Raw genomic sequence first — 18,283 nt, forward strand, 5'->3', positions numbered from 1 at the left:
CAATCAGAATCAAAATCAGTTGAAAAATAACGAAGAAGAAGCATTTTGAAAATTGTGGACGGACGGACAGACGGACGAAAGGACGGAAGGACGGACGGACGACGGACGCCACAGCAAAAAATTGGACTATGTCTGAGTGAAGGCAGTTAACGGTATTTAAGCAAGAATGGGATAATTTTATGGGATTATGAAATATTCTTAAATTTCAAACACATATTTAAAGGTATTACAATGTTTTGATATGGGGCCATGAATTTGGCCCAAATGAACATCTTGGAAGCATATGCGATTTTACAATATTCAATGATTGTTGTCACGGTTGAAATCGAGTCTAAAGTGATGAAATTGTAGATAATAAACTCTTTATGTTGTATAGCGCCCTCTCAAGACTGATATTACTTTAGCTCTAAAACAAAGTTTCTTAAATACGATCAACCAATTTACTATTAACGTTTGGAAATTATATATCATGAGAACTGCGTATTCCGAGATTTTCATGGTCGCAGCTACTATGGAATGGCCTTAGGCGCTATTTGAAATATTTGAAATTTACCAGGAGCACCAGTTAATTTTTTATTCTTCAATTTCTTGAAAGCAGAAGTGTTTTAGGGGCTCAGTTTTCTAGTGTTTATAAAACATCTACAGGGCAGAGCTGCCAACCTTGTGCGACCTAAAAAAGGAATTTCAAGCAAAAAAAGAAATTCATGAAAAGAAACTTACACGCTCGACACACTTCCAATGCAGAAATGTTCATTCATCATGCTGTTTTTTCCATACAAGCAGGTAATTTTTTTGGTGGTTATTTTCGTATTATCAGCTTTTCATTTCTTTTGAGAATATTTTTCTCTTCAAGTATGTTTTAAAATTAGTTTTCTATTGAATTTGTGATCAAGTCACCATTTAAGGGCAGTTGTTTGACGTGCGGTAGGTAAAAAAAAAAAAAAAAAAAAAAAAAAAAATTATTAAAAAACGTATTTTATGAAGAAAAAACGTAATACCGTAATTTGGAGGAAAAAACGGAGTAATTCCGGCAAAAACGGAATGGTTGGCAGCTCTGACAGGGACATCCAAAGATATCAAAATTGTTAAGAATTACTATCAATCCAATTTTCGAAATTTCCCCAAACTTTGCATTACCTTTAATAACTCATTGAAAATAATTACACACGTATAGGAAAATTATATACAGACTTCCATTATCTATATTCCAGATATACCGGTAGTTTTATTTCAGAGTCACTTTGGTAGATATTTGGCCATGGCAGCATTGTGTCATCATAGGTTCACAAATTTGAGACAAATTAATATTATAAGAAATTATATACCGTACTTATAACAATCAAATCACCTTTAGGGAAGAGGCTGAACGAGCAATCTCATGGTAGAAATCATCATGTAGCCATATACACCCATGACAGTTTGATATGGTCAAGTCGGTGAGACAAGGCTGAAGACAGAGAAAACTGGCTAGGTCACGTGATGCTGTTGGATCATTCTTCTTGAGATCCCAACAATCTAGGAACAACTTTTGAATCTGTTGAAAGTGAAAGATGATGATGGTAACGTACGATGACGATGATAATCTTTCATAATTATAACAATAACAATAATAAAAATGACAAAAATAATTTGTAATCAATTAAGTTACGGTATTCTAATCAGGAATGCCCATTTACCATGCACAGTACAGGAGGGGTTTGATGAATAGCCATAAGATTGATTTACAAAGGATTGTATTACTGATAAAACACACAATTATATTTTGTAAGTTTTTGGACGAGCAGTGAAAATTGATGTCTCTCGATTCCCTCCCACTACGCTATTTACATTATGTTTACAAAACTAAAGAAAGAGGCATCGACCATGTTCATGGTAACACATTCTTTTGAACACAGTAAAATTGTGCCTTGACCCACTTCATATGTAAAATTAGAGATTAAGTTCATTTGTGTGTGCTGAAAATAAAATGCTTTCAATTTAATTTTTTTTAATCCATCAGTGCATTATATATTACACTACAAAGACGTAAAGCTGAAGATCGGTAAATAAAACAAAATAAGAAATCATCTTTAAATTTAAAGCGCTCAAGTCGAACGCAGTTGGGTATCTGGACCTTGACATCGAGGGGGCAGGGGTGGGGGGGGGGCAGCAACAAATCTAGACAGACGACCATAAATGTAATTCACTTAGAAAGCTACTCTTTTGGGTTCCTTTTTCATAGCTTGAGGGGAACGGGCAATGTTGATTAATATCTCCCCAATTTGATCCAGTGTTTGACCGATATACATGTATCAATGTTGTTTTGTATATCACTTTGTTTGCAGTGTCAGTACAAGGTATACATTTGAAAGTAGGCGTAGTGAATGAAAAAACTTTTGACATAATTTACTCCTTTTGTTCAACTTGAAGTTTGCAGGAAAGGCGCTTTCTTTACAGTTTATGCATAATTATATTGATTTCAGTTTACAACAGGTCTGTACGTGACTTCATTTAGTGCCTAAATTTCCATTCCACTGCATTTTATTAATACTTTGTCTACTAATAACAAATATGTTTAAGACAATATTGATTATACAAGTTCACATTGAGCAACCGAGCAGAAAACATCTCAGATAATATTCATCATTCATGAGTTTTTAAGCACAAATTTTGTGCTAATTAGTAATGATTTTCATGAAATAATTTTTTAACTTGAATGTAAGTTATCATTTTGTTTTCTTGCTTGTAAATCTACAAAGGTGGGCAAAGTGCCTCTGTCAAATAAACTCATATTTGAATGCTCTAGACAAATGAAAAATTTGTAATTTGTCTGAGTGAAGGCAGTTCAATATTTATCCCACTGAAAATAAATGCACTCGTTAGAAAATTATAAACATTAATTCCATTATATATATTCTGAATATGATTTTATATCAGGGTCACTTTGGTAGATATTTGGCCATGGCAGCATTGCGTCATCATAGGTTCACAAATTTGAGACAAATTAATATTATAAGAAATCATATACTTATAACCATCAAATCACCTTTAAGGAAGAGGCTGAACGAGCAATCTCATGGTAGAAATCATCATGTAGCCCTATGCTTTCTTCAAAGTTGAATATGGTCAAGTCGGTGAGACAAGGCTGAAGACAGAGAAACCTGGCTAGATCATGTGATGCTGTGGGATCATTAATCCTAAAATTCCAATTTCCTAGGACCAACTTTTGAATCTGTTGAAAGTGAAAGATGACGATGGTAATGATGATGATAATAATTCATAATTATAACGAAAAAATACTGATAATGACAATAATAATTTGTAATCAAGTTATTATTATTCAGGAATGCCCACTTATAAACATGCTCAGGAGGGATTTAATGTGCAGCCATAAGATTGATTTACAAAGGATTGTATTACTGATAAAACACACGATTACATTTTGTACGCTTTGGAACTAGCAGTGAAAATTGACATATCTCGTTCCTCTCCCACTACACATTGTAAACATACGCGCAAAATTAAAGAAAAGACGCATTGGCCATGTCCATGGTAAAACGCTTTTGTGAACACAATAAAATTGTGTCTTGACACGCTCAATGTGTGTAATTAGAGATAAAGTTCATTTTTAAAATTTTGCGTGCACGTTTATTGACTTGAAATTGACTGGACGGATATTGGCCTTAATCATGATAGATATGAATGAGAAATGACTTTCCGTTAGGAAGTTATGATCATGTGTTGATTTTTACAAAATGGCGCCTGGATGACGTCACACTGACCTTGAGTCACTGAAAAGTAATGCAGTTCTAAGTTAGACTAATATCTAGCATCATGGCAATTTTAATGTTAATGGTTATATTCATTCTTGACATATCCTGCGAACAAATTCATGGCAGAACAATAAATAATTTAAAAAAATATAAAGAAAAATCTTGACGAAATCAATGGGTGATACAAATAACTATGTACGTATTACCTAATAAAATACATTCATAGTATAATTCATTGTTACATAAAAGCATAGAGTAAATGTATATACATTGGCACAATATAAAAGTTCCTTGGCAGGTAGGAGCTAGAAAGGAAGTGACCTTTATGAGTGGCCTACTAGTACCTAAAGAAAAATAATTGAAAGATAACTATAAGTACCAGACTACAGGGACATGACAAAATACAATACAGGGGGGCTATACAACACAGTGCCTGACATATAATATTACAGATAAATGAAACAAAAGGTTACAAAAAATATATTTTGCAAGAATCAATATTTTAAACCTACTTTTAAAAACAAACGGCTATTGAAATTCTTTAATTGATGAGGAAAGCGTATTCCAAATGATAATTTCTTGGTATATTATATATTTTTGAATAAAATTAGTACAAAGACGTAAAGCTGAAGCTCGGTAAATAACCAAAATAATAAATCTTCTTTCAGTTTTTAAAGGGCCTGTGTCGCATGAATGGGTGGGCGGGCAAAACATCCCTACCGATGACCATCAATGTAATTTAGCCAGAAAACTACCTCTTTTGCATTCATTTTTCGTTTCCTGGAGAGGAAGGGGCGATGTTGATTAATATCATCCCAATTTAATAAGATGTTTGACTGATATATTACTGTTGTTTTGTATACCACTTCATTTATAGTGACAGTACGAGGTATAAGTTTGAAAGTGAGCGAAGTGAACAAACACACTTATGACTTAATTATTTCCTTTTGTCTCAATTCGAAGTTTGCAGGAAAAGTGCTTTCTTTACAATTGATGCATAATCTATTGGTTACAGTTTATAACAGATGAACTTAGTTTCAGTCTGTGGCTTTATTTAGTTTAAGTTTAAGGACAGGTGCCCAAATTTTTATTCCATGGCAGTTCAATAATACTTTGTCTACTAATTTAAAAAAAACATATGCTTAACAGAACATTGTTCTAAAAAGTTCACATTACCCAACAAGAAAACCCTTGGGATAATATTCATCATTTCTGAGTTTTTAAGCGCAAATTTGTGGTAATAAGTATGATTTTCATGAAATATTTAAAGTTATCATTACGTTAACTTGCTTGTAAATCTACAAGGGTGGACAAAGTGCCTCCTTCATATAAACTCATACCTGAATGCTCCATGAAAAATGTGTAATCTGACTGAGTGAAGGCAGTTTAACAGTATATAAGCAAGGGTGGGATATTTTATAGGATTATGACATATTTTTATATTTCAAAAACATATTTATCTTACTGAAAATAAATGCACTCGTAAGAAGTAATATGTAGTACTTCCATTATATATATTCTGGATATGGTTTTATATCAGAGTCTTTTTGGTAGTATTTTGCCATGGCAGTATTGTGTCATCACAGGTTCACAAATTTCAATCGAATTCATATTATTAGAATTTAAATATTTAAAAGATCAAATCACCTTTAATGAAGAGGCTGAACGAGCAATCTCATGGTAGAAATCATCATGTAGCTGTAGACCTCTACGATGGTTCTTTATGGTCAAGTTGGTGAGACAGGGCTGAAGACAGAGAAACCTGGCTAGATCAAGTGATGCTGTTGGATCATTAAACTCGAGATCCCAATTTTCTAGGAACAACTTTTGAATCTGTTGAAAATGAAAGATTACGACGGTAACGTTGACGATGATAATCTTTCATGATTATAACAATAACGATAATGAAAATGACAATAATAATTTGTAATCAAGTTATTATCATTCAGGAATGCCCACTTATAAACATGCTCAGGAGGGATTTAATGTGCAGCCATAAAATTGATTTACAAAGGATTGTATTACTGATAAAACACACGATTACATTTTGTACGCTTTGGAACTAGCAGTGAAAATTGACATATCTCGTTCCTCTCCCACTACACATTGTAAACATACGCGCAAAATTAAAGAAAAGACGCATTGGCCATGTCCATGGTAATAGTAATAACCTATTGTGAACACAATATTTTTGTGCGATTACAAAAAAATGCATTCAATTTTGTGTTAAAAAAAAAACACCCATCAGTGCGTTATATATTACAACATGCAATTCAATTCAATTCAATTTATTTCACAAAAGCAATTACAAAAAATATAAAATACATTCATAGTACAATACATTGTTACATAAAAGCATAGAATACATGTATAAACATTGGTATAAAAGTTCCTTGGCAGGTAGGAGCTAGAAAGGAAGTGACCTTTATGAGTGGCCTACTAGTACCTAAAGAAAAATAATTGAAAGATAACTATAAGTACCAGACTACAGGGACATGACAAAATACAATACAGGGGGGCTATACAACACAGTGCCTGACATATAATATTACAGATAAATGAAACAAAAGGTTACAAAAAATATATTTTGCAAGAATCAATATTTTAAACCTACTTTTAAAAACAAACGGCTATTGAATTCTTTAATTGATGAGGCACTTCAATAATATTTTGTCTACTAATAAAAAAACATATGCTTAACAGAAAATTCTTCTAAAAAGTTCGCATTGACCGACCAGAAAACCCTTGGGATAATATTCATCATTAGAAATTGTCAATATTCATCATTCAGTTTTTACTTTTTAAGTGCAAATTTTTGCTAATTAGTGATGATTTTCATGAAATATTTGAAATAAATGTAAGTTATCATTACGTTTTCTTGCTTGTAAATCTACTAAGGGTGGGCAAAGTGCCTCCTTCAAATAGAGTCATATCTGAATGCTCTAGACAAATGGAAAATTTGTTACTTGTCTGAGTGAAGGCAGTATATAGTTTATAACCAAGAGTGGGATACTTTTATAGGATTATGATGTATATTTACATTTCAAAAACAAACTTATCTCAATGAAAATAATTGCACACGTAAGAAAATTATACACAGTGCCTCCATTATCTATACTCTGGATATGGTTTTATTTCAGAGTCACTTTCATAGATATTTTGCCATGGCAGCATTGTGTTATCACAGGTTCACAAATTTCAATCAAATTAATATTATAAGAATTGAAATACTTAAAAAATCAAATCACCTTTAATGAAGAGGCTGAACGAGCAATCTCATGGTAGAAATCATCATGTAGCTGTAGACCCAAATTTTGGTTCTTTATGGTCAAGTCAGTGAGACAGGGCTGAAGACAGAGAAACCTGGCTAGATTAAGTGATGCTGTTGGATCATTATACTTCAGATCCCAATTATCTAGGAACAACTTTTGAATCTGTTAAAAGTGACAGATGACAATTGTAATGATTATGACAATAATTACCTCAATGATAACAATAACAACTAGACATTGAATTCGTCATGATATGACGAATTAGGTGATCTGCCACTTTGATCGAGACATAACACATGTAGAAACTCAATGGGAGATTTAGTCTTTTTTTTAAAATCACGTCCTCCCCTCATATAACGTGCCTGTATGTATAAGCTCATTTTAGTAATCCAAGGGTGTAGAAACAGTAGAAATGATTGTGCTGACTATTGTTGTGTACAACCCTGTTACCATTAAATTAATGACTGGAGTATGCGAACAAACAACAAAATAACACGTCATTCATATGACGTTATGATTATACAAATATGTCGGATCGCACAGAACAGTAAGAAAAACGATGACGACGGTCAAGAATCGTGAGGAAAAAATGTTGTTTTATATATCACTTTGTTTGTAGTGTCAGTACAAGGTATAGGTTTGAAAGTTAGCGAATTGACAAGCACACTTATGACATTATTATTTTCTTTTTATCTCAATTTGAAGTTTGCAGGAAAGCTGATTTCTTTACAATTTATGCATAATATGTTGATTTCAGTTCATAATTAACAGACAAACTTGATTTCGTTTGTGGCTTTAATTAGTTTGAAGATACATGCGCCCAAATTCCATTCCACTGCATATTAATTATACTTTGTCTAGTAATACAAAAATATGCTTAAAGATGAAGTTGAGTTCTGGTCATGCGATAGCATTGTGATAGAAACGGTGTGGAACCGACCAGAAAAAATTGATCATCTAGCATATAAGAATTTGTGTGTATTGCAAGGTTCTGGAATCATCAAAATGATAAGAGATTTGGCCAAGTTACAAACACTGTACCCAGAAAGATGTATATGGGACTACACGTAAAAGCCGGCCCCCGATTTTTACGATGTTACATGCATATTTAGAATATGAAGGCATTTGAAGAGCCATGCTTTTCAGTGAACATGTCTTATCTGATGTTCTTCCACACTTGCATAATAAGAATGAGTAACGCTCACAAATTATTGTTCACCTCTTCCCAGAACTCAACCTTCTCTTTAACACAACATTGTTTGAACGAGTTCACATTGAGCAGGAAACCTCTGTTTTAATATTCATCATTTATGACCTTTGAAACCTCTGTTTTAATATTCATCATTTATGACCTTTGAAACCTCTGTTTTAATATTCATCATTTATGACCTTTGAAACCTCTGTTTTAATATTCATCATTTATGACCTTTGAAACCTCTGTTTTAATATTCATCATTTATGACCTTTGAAACCTCTGTTTTAATATTCATCATTTATGACCTTTGAAACCTCTGTTTTAATATTCATCATTTATGACCTTTGAAACCTCTGTTTTAATATTCATCATTTATGACCTTTGAAGTGCAAATTTGTGGTAATTAGTTATGATTTTCATGAACAAATTTTCTAACTTGAATGTAAGTTAACATTTCGTTTTCTTGCATGTAAATCTACAAGGGTGGGCAAAGTGCCTCCGTCAAATAAACTCATATTCGAATGCTCTAGACAAACAATGGCAGTTATAGGATTGTGATATTTTGTACATTTCAAATACATATTTATATCATTGAGAATAATTGCACACGTAAGATAATTATATACTTCAATTATCTATATTTCAGGATATGGTTTCATTTCAGAATTACTTTGGTAAATATTTTGCCATGACAGCATTGTGTTATCATAGGTTCACAAATTTCAAACAAATTAATGATATAAGAATTGAAATACTAAACGGAAATATCACCTTGAAGGAAGAGGCTGAATGAGCAATCTCATGGTAGAAATCATCATGTAGCTGTTGATATTTATAATGGTTCTTTATGGTCAAGTCGGTGAGACAAGGCTGAAGACAGAGAAACCTGGCTAGATCATGTGATGCTGTTGGATCTTTATTCTTGGGATCCCAATTTTCTAGGAACAACTTTTGAATCTGTTGAAAATAAAAGATGATGATGGTAATGATGATGACGATAATCTTTCATAATGATAACAATGAAAATACTGATGACAAAAATAATTTGTAATCAAGTTGTTCTTTTTCAAGAATTACCAGTTATGAACCAGCTCGGGATATTATTTCTTATAAAACGCACATTATATTAGGTAAGCGTAATTTGGACGAGCAGTGAAAATTAATGTCTCTCGCTCCCCTCCCACTACGCTATTTACACATGTTTGCAAAATGAAAAGAAAGAGGCATTGACCATGTTCATGGTAAAATGCTCTTCCGAACACAATAAAATTGTGTCTAAGCCTGCTTAATGTGTGAAATTAGAGATCAAGTTCATTTTCATGCAATGAAAAAAAAATGCATTCAATTTTGTGTTTTGTGTATATATTACACTACGAAGATGTAAAGATGAACCTCAGTAAATGATCAAAATCATCTATAAGTTATTATTACTTGAATGTAAGTTATCATTTCGTTTTCTTGCCTGTAAATCTACAAGGGTGGGCAAAGTGCCTCCTTCAAATAAACTCACATCAATTCAAAATTTAAAGGTAATGAATTTTCTAGTTCTTTCTCATTTATACATTTTAATTGCAGGAGTTTATCACTAAATTTCGACAACCTGAATCTTTTCCTCAGAAGTATATATCATGATTTTAAAATAATAGGTTTATCCGAAACGTGGTTAAAGAATTCCTCTCTCACAAATCTATATGATTTTAATGATTATCAGTTCATATGTAATAACAGAGAAAATAAGCGAGGGGGTGGAACAGGAATTTATGTTCATAATACTTAAAATTATTCTTTAAAAACTGACCTATACATTAATACTGAATCATTCGAAAGTATTTTCATAGAATTGTAAAATAAAAGCAGATGTAGAAAAAACAATGATTGGTGTTAGATATCGTCCACCAGGACTTGACTTAGACTTGTTTCTCACTGATATTACTAATCTGTTGTATGAAATTAATATAAATTCATGTAATTGCTTTATTATGGGTGATATAAATTTAGACTCAACACGAATTGGTATTAATTCCAAATTAGATTCTTTTATAAATCTTTTATATAGTTTTTACTTACATCCAACCATTGACTGTCCAACTAGAATTACATCAACATCTGCTACTTTATTGGACAATATCTTTACAAACTTGACTGTTGCCATCAATTCAGGAATATTTTTGAGTGATATAAGCGATCATTTGCCATTTTTTAAATATATTTCCATCTTATGTACTTGTTACAAATAACCAACTGCTTACTTTTACAAAACGATGCATTAATAAAAAGAGCTTATATTCTTATTTATAATAGACTTATACATTTTATTGAAAGTAATAATATTTTTTATTGACAACCAATTTGGATTTAGACGGGGACACACTACAACTACAGCGATACTAGATTTAATCAATAGCATAAATAAAACAATTAACAATAAGGAATACGCCCTTACTATATTCATTGATCTAAGGCCTCTTATGTAATAAATCATTCTATTTTATTACTCAATTTGAAATATTACAGTATTAGGGGCACACCTCTAGATCTTTTATCAAGGTATTTATCTGATCGTAAACAATTAACAATGGTGCTGAATCCCAAGTTAAAACAATAAGTTGCAGAATTCCTCAAGGATCTATTCTTGGCCCCCTTTTTGTTTTTTTTATTTTGATTTATATTAATGACATACCATGTTCTACCCATAATTTGCGTTATATTTTATTTGCAGACGATACCAGTGTATTTTGTAAAGGTCATCATCCTACAACTTTATTTCATTTTGTAAATACTCAATTAATAATTTTAAAGACCGGTAAGTGGATGAAATCCAATGAGTTAATATTGAATACTAATAAAAACTAATTATATTATGTTTGGACTAAAAACCAAAATTCTGATGGATTTAAATTTCTTCTATTCAAATAAAAAGATAACTCGGGTGTCAAGTACAACATTTTTAAGAGTAACTGTAGATGAAAAACTATCTTGGATCCACCATATAAATCATCTTTGTAACACTTTATCTAAAAATATTGGTGTTTTATTCAGATTGAATTTCCTATCTCAGACTGTTGTGAAAATGTTGTATCATGCCCTCATTTCTTCCCATTTAAATTATTATAATATTGTTTGGGGTTTCACTTTTAAAAGAAACATTGAACAAATTTATAAATTACAAAAACGTGGGATTCGCCTTATTAGACACTCTTTTTATCTGTCTCACACTCTACCATTATTCAAAAAAATGTGAATCCTAGGGCTACTTATCTTTGATTTATTAATCTTAAATACTGCAAATGTCATGTTTCATCTGTCTAATAAACTTCTTCCTAACATTTATGATGATTATTTTACTTTGAATTGTTCCATTCATAATTACAATACTAGAAATGCTCAAAATATCTACCTCCCTTTAAACCGCATATCAAGAACTCAGAATTCAATTTTTTACAATGGACCAATTATTTAGAATAACCTCCCAACTATAGTTCAAACGATTAAAAGTTGAACAACACCTCCTGACCTCATAAATGATAATATTTTGTTGATGTTTCCTATCTTTTCTTCCTTATCAATTTTTTAATGTTAATTTTGATGTTTTCGTTATGTTATTGGTATGTTTTTGCTGTTAAAATTGTTGATATTTTCTTACAATGTATAATATGTTATATATAAAATATGTTAAGGGGTCATTTTCAATTAGCCAATTTAGTGCTTTTCATGATCCCGCCATATTCATATGTATGTTATTGATTTGTAAATTGTTTTTAAAGTGGAAATAAATTGAATTGAATATCTGAATGCTCTAGACAAACGAAACATGTGCAACTTGTCTGATTGAAGGCAGCTTACGGTATATATAAGCACGAGTGGGATAATTTTATAGGATTATATATGTTTTTTACTTCAAAAAGATATTTATTTCATTGAAATAATTGCAGACATAAGAAATTTATATACTGTACTTCCATTATTCCAGATATGGCTTAATTTCAGAGTCACTTTGGTAGTTATTTTGAAATGGCAGCATTGTGTCACAAATTAATGATATAAGAATTGAAATACTAAACAGAAAAATCACCTTGAAGGAAGAGGCTGAATTAGCAATCTCATGGTAGAAATCATCATGTAGCTGTTGACATTCATAATGGTTCTTTATCGTCAAGTCAGTGAGACAAGGCTGAAGACAAAGAAACCTGGCTAGATTATGTGATGCTGTTGGATCTTTATTCTTGAGATCCAAATTTTCTATGAGCAACTTTTGAATCTGTTGAAAGTGAAAGATGACAAAGGTAATGGTGATAACGATTATCTTTCATAATAATAATAACAATAATGATGACAATAATAAATTGTAATCAAGTTATTCTTTTTCAGGAATGACCCGTAATAAACCTGCTCATAATGCTCATAAAATCAATTAACAAAGGATATCATTACTGATAAAACTGTTTTGGACGAGCAGTGAAAATTGATGTCTCTCGCTATTTACACATGCTTGCAAAATGGAAAGAAAGAGGCATTGAGCCGACGACCATCAATTTTATTCAGCCAGAAAGCTACCTCTTTTGGTTTCCTTTTTCATTGGCTGGAGGGGAAGGGGCGACATTCAATTTTATGACCCATACAAGGCATTTTAGCTACAAAATAGAAAGCCATATCCTGCACGCTACTCCGAATATAAAAACGGAGCGGGCGACATTTGCCATATTGCCCTCTTCCAGGTTTCCCTTAGACCACTGTAATAAATCAGAGGGCAACATCCTGACATATTCCACTCTTTCTTGCTGGAGCGCTTTTATTTAAGTGCATACGCACAGTATTGTGTTGGCGTAAAAGGGTACGCCCTGTAACAATTTACGTCACAATTTCAAACCTGCCTGAATAACCTGAAATCAGAGGGACCGGCAAACAGACGTGAGTAAAAAGTGATGCATGATACCACAGTTGTATATCATTTGTAAAAAATGCCTTGTCTAGGTAATAATAATTATATTGACAGGGCTTCTTTCGGGGTACATCAGAAATATTATAAAGACCATATTATAAAGACCATATTGCCCTCGTCTTCGACTCAGGGCAATATGATCTTAGCTTGGTCAAAATTTGTTGATGTATCCCTCAAGGCAAGTCAAAATAATATAAATATCCTCCAATTAGATCAGGTTTTGACTTTTATGTACTATTCATGTTGGGTATACCACCTCTTTAGCATTGCCAGTACAAGGTATAAGTTTGAAGTTAGCAAAGTGAACAAGGAAACTTTTGACATAACTATTCCACTCTGTCTCAATTCGAAGTTTGTGGGAAACATGCTTTATTTACAGTTTATGCATGTGTTGATTTCAGTTTATGAGAGCCGCACTTAATTTCAGTCTGTGGGTTTATTAAGATCATGCCCCATTTTCCACTACACTTACTTTTTTTTAAATTATTTGAATCCGAAAAGAAGCATGGTGGCATTGACCGAGCTTTCAACAAAATTATTTCCTTATGTCTCAATTCAAAGTTTGCAGGAAAGGTGCTTTCCTTACAGTTTATGAATAATTTATTGATTTCAGCTTAAAAGAGATGAATTTAATTTCGGTCTGTGGCTTCAATTAGTTTAAAGATACATGGTCAAATTTCAATTTCACTAATTTATTTTTGTTTGCTTTTTAAATTATATAATACTTTGAATTCTGATAAAAACATATGTTTGAAACAACATTGTTTTGGTAGCATTGACTGACTGAGGTTTTAAGTGCTAAATTTAGGTGATTGATGATTTCCATGAATTAATTTTCTAACTTGAATGTAAGTTATCATTTCGTTTTCTTGATTGAATATCTACAAGGGTGAGAAATTTTCCACCTTCAAATAAGCTTGTGACGAAGGCATCTAGACAAATGAAGAATGTGTAATTTGTCTGACTGAAGGCAGTAAATGGTATTTAAGCAAGAGTGGTATAATTTTACAGGATAATGATATATTTTTATATTTCCAAACATATTCATGTTGTAGAAACTAAAGGACTGAAATCTCAAGACACCTTTAACAAAACCATTTAATACACCTTTAGTAAAACATATCAAGGAAAATAATAATTCAATTAAAAGAATTGGTGGCTACTAGCTACAATGGCACACTTATAATTACCTTAGAGTCACTTGCTCTTTGGTTTTCCTCTGAAAACCAAGCATCGGAGAAGATGGTTTTATGTACCAGATCCAACTCCTGGACGGATGTACGATGGCACAGGGCATCTGCTAAGCTTGATGACATTTTCAAGCATTTGAGACCTTTCTGAGTCTGTTAAAAAAAACAAATCGTTTAAAAATTCAAGTTATACATCACTCACACATATACCGCCACCAGACACACAGCAGACCGCTCAAACTATTTCATTACCTCTTATGGCGAAGTCAGTCGATTTGGAGTCTGTTTTTGTTATGTCAATGAGGTTTTAACGAGTTCAGATTTAAACTCAAGAGGTATACATGGCCATACTTGTAAAATTTTGATATAGGAGGTTATCACCACCCAGCATATCAGATCTGCATATTTTTGAGTGAACAGAGAGTATTATTAAGAAATTAAATACAGTGTCTATTCTCTTTGCGGTTAATGCAGGGGTGATAGTGAGGTAATTTTTGTTTTGCTTTTAGTTTTAGTGAGAGTAAAAAAACAAAAAAAGCATTTAGAAATCCAAGCGCTCGCGGTAGGCGTTCAAGCAAGTCATTGAAAAAAGGCACCTCATCCCCCTAATTTAAACAAGATTTATATCGATCTCGGGGACAATTCATTTTTGGAGAAAATAATTATAGAAAAAATGTACCGGGTATCAGTAAATCATCAGGCTTGGGTTAATGTCGATAATATCTAGCTCTTCAGATCTGTGCATTTTTTCTTCCTTTTTTCAATCATTATGCTGTATCACTGGGACACTCTCTTTTATTCTGTTTAACACTAAAAAAGCATAAGCCCCAAGGTGAAATTACTGGGCTTTAACCTATGTAAATTGACTTTTAATACAGTTGCAATCAGGTCTGTGATCCTAAGTAAATTCTTATTGATGCCTCAAAAATATATATGTACCTGGTCATGTTGAATGTTCACCTTCATCCTGTGTTCCATGTTGATAGCTGACACAATGGGGTCGAGCTCCTCATCAGTGAAACAGTGAATGACGCTACAAAGACAAGATCAAAAAGTCATGATTGAAAAATAGGTATGGTATGAAGCTCGTCATTAGCTTCATTATCATACCATAATTCTTGGCGCAGCCTGTAAAACCTGCTGCCCTCATCCAGTTTCAATATGGAGTACAAAAGAATTGGATAAAACCTACCCCCTCAAAAGAAAAATTGTTTACAGAATCCTACTGTGTTATAATGTAGCCTTACAATAGCTTATTAGATGTGTGGTGATGAATTTTTTTTAAATAGAGGTCTAGTTATGCAAAATGAAATGAAACAACATAAGGGGGAAGGCATCCCTAGAGAGATGATCATAGATTTCATTGGAACATTGATATTTTGTTGAAAAATATGACCTTTTTGTTCATGCTCAACTTATTTTCTGACGTCCTCCACCCCTCTCCCTAATGTCCCGGTCACACTTTTGCGTATTTGCCTTGCGAATGGTTGCGTATTGCCTGGACGCAGATATAGGCAGTCTATACCACATAGGCCTGCGTTGGTCGCTCACTCTTGCGTTTCGTATCGGACATGGCATTAAATCTTTGCCCACGCTATGCAGTATGACCAATAATACTACTAAATCTACCGAAAGGGATGTTCAAAAAAATGTAAACAAAATTCGAATGTGGCGAGCTGAAGCGACACATTTGTTTTGATATTCGGTGACGACACAATGTTACTTTACAACGTCCATCTTCAAAATGTTATTGACTTTGGAATTTTACATAATGTCTTACCATAAGTTTGTCAAGTGTTGATGTTGTTTGAGAGAACTCAGTATTATTTTACACCGATTATTTCCAATCACAAGGTTGTAGAATGTGAGATTGGTAAGTAGTGGAAATGAGTTCAGGAAAACTTGTTCCAGAGAGGAGGGATCTCCGATGAGGGGAACATGACATTCTTCATCCTCTTTAGTTTTTCCATGTCTTTTTTCTGTGGCTAATGACAACTCTTTAAGCCCAGAATGAGCAAAGGATCCTACGATGTTAGGGGACACTGTTTGGAGAGTCGTGAAATACAGGTGCTCCAACGTTGGAAATAATCTTTCCACAGTGATGCCATTCTGCAATATTTCGTTGTGGCATTGATGATCTAGGTGAAGTTTACGTATCGAATGACCTGACAATCCGACCTATGTGAAAAAAGGATAGAACAAACAATAATATTTAAGGTTAAGAATTTTTTTTTTTTTTTCCATATTTTTCCCTCTACAGGGATTTTATTGATTTTCATTTGAAACACATACAAAAATATATATTCAAGGTAATTTACATAATAACATGAATAAAATAAAATTGGCTTTTCAAGATACAAGTATTGTTGAGCTGTTGAGTTAACAGAAAACTAACAAATCAATAATTCATTTCTAACACTCATGGAAAGAAAAACAAATACAGAAAAAATATCATTTTAAGTAAACAAATTCCTGAATTGAAACCATTTTCTTGTGAATTTATTATTTCTACAATTCGAATTTGCAATATATTTTTCGTTTTTGAAGTAATTTATAATCGAAACTCTAATACTATCAAAGTCGGGCAATTGTTTCTTTATTTTGCAAGTATACACCATCTGTCGCACCACAATCAGTATACAATTCAATGCATAATTATTTGAACCTTTTAAACCAAATAATTTATCTTGTAATGAAAATGTTAATCTATTTCCGGTTCCAGTATTAATCCAGTGTTCTAACCTACCCCAAATATTTTTAACATGCGTACAATCACATAGCAAATGTATAACTGTTTCAATCTGTTCATTACAAAATGTACATTCTTTTCTTGGGACTAAATTCATTTTAAACAGTAGATCGTTCGTATATAATATGCGTTGCAAGACTTTAAACTGAAACCATCGTAAGCCCACATCAATGGTACAATTAAATCCAATAGAACAATATGTTTCCCAACTCTTATCATTCAGGTCAAAAATGCATTTCCATTTAAGAAAACTTTTACATAGTACTTTTCTTCTCTTTAATAATATTGCATAGATATGTGAACATCCTTTAATACGTTTCATAACAAATGCCATTGTATCTGGGAAAAGAGGTTGTGGCACCTTGTTAAAAATAGTACAATTGTTAAACCCTTGTTTAATTGCATCGCATAATCCACGATAAAAAAGAAAATTTATTTGAATATTATACTTTTCTTGAAAGTGTTCCAGAGAGAAAAAAATCACCATTTGTGTCTAAAATATCGTTAACAAAACGAACTCCCTTTTGACACAATTTTTTATTATATATTGAGCTATTGCCTATTTTAATGTAATCATTATTCCATAAGGGTTGGCAAGAAATGTTATCATGATGCATGGACAAGAGCGTACTATAAGCCATGAACATTTCTTTCCAAAAAAGGTTCTTTGTTTTACCTGCCAGTTCCCGAAAATAATTGTTTCCCATATATAATTTTAAATCTTGCCGTTCAGGCAAGAAAAATTGCAAAAGACAGAGGATATTGCTATCTATTGAACCAATTACTAATCTCTTAATCCAGGAAATTTTTAATGATTGGCAATGTGTGTATATATCTATCATTTTAACCCCTCCGTCTGAGTAACTTTGTGACATTTGATTTCTACTTATTTTATCAGGTTTCTCCCCCCATATAAATCTATAAAAGTGAGCATTTATATCTTTCAAAAGATTTTCACCAGGATTAGGGAGGGACAAAAAAAGGTAGTTTAATTTGGATACCAACAATGACTTGACGACAGTGATTCTTCCAAGAACAGTTAAGTATCGTCTCAACCACGATGTCATTTGACTTTTTATTTCTTTAAATTTTTCATTATAATTGTGAATTATCAATTTGGGCAAATCCGTACAAAAGTCTATACCTAAATATCTGAAATAATCATCAAACACCCAATTTAGATTTC

The sequence above is a fragment of the Strongylocentrotus purpuratus genome, unplaced genomic scaffold (assembly GCF_000002235.5).
Source record: "Strongylocentrotus purpuratus isolate Spur 01 unplaced genomic scaffold, Spur_5.0 spur5_scaffold_10, whole genome shotgun sequence".
NCBI lineage: Eukaryota > Metazoa > Echinodermata > Echinoidea > Camarodonta > Strongylocentrotidae > Strongylocentrotus > Strongylocentrotus purpuratus.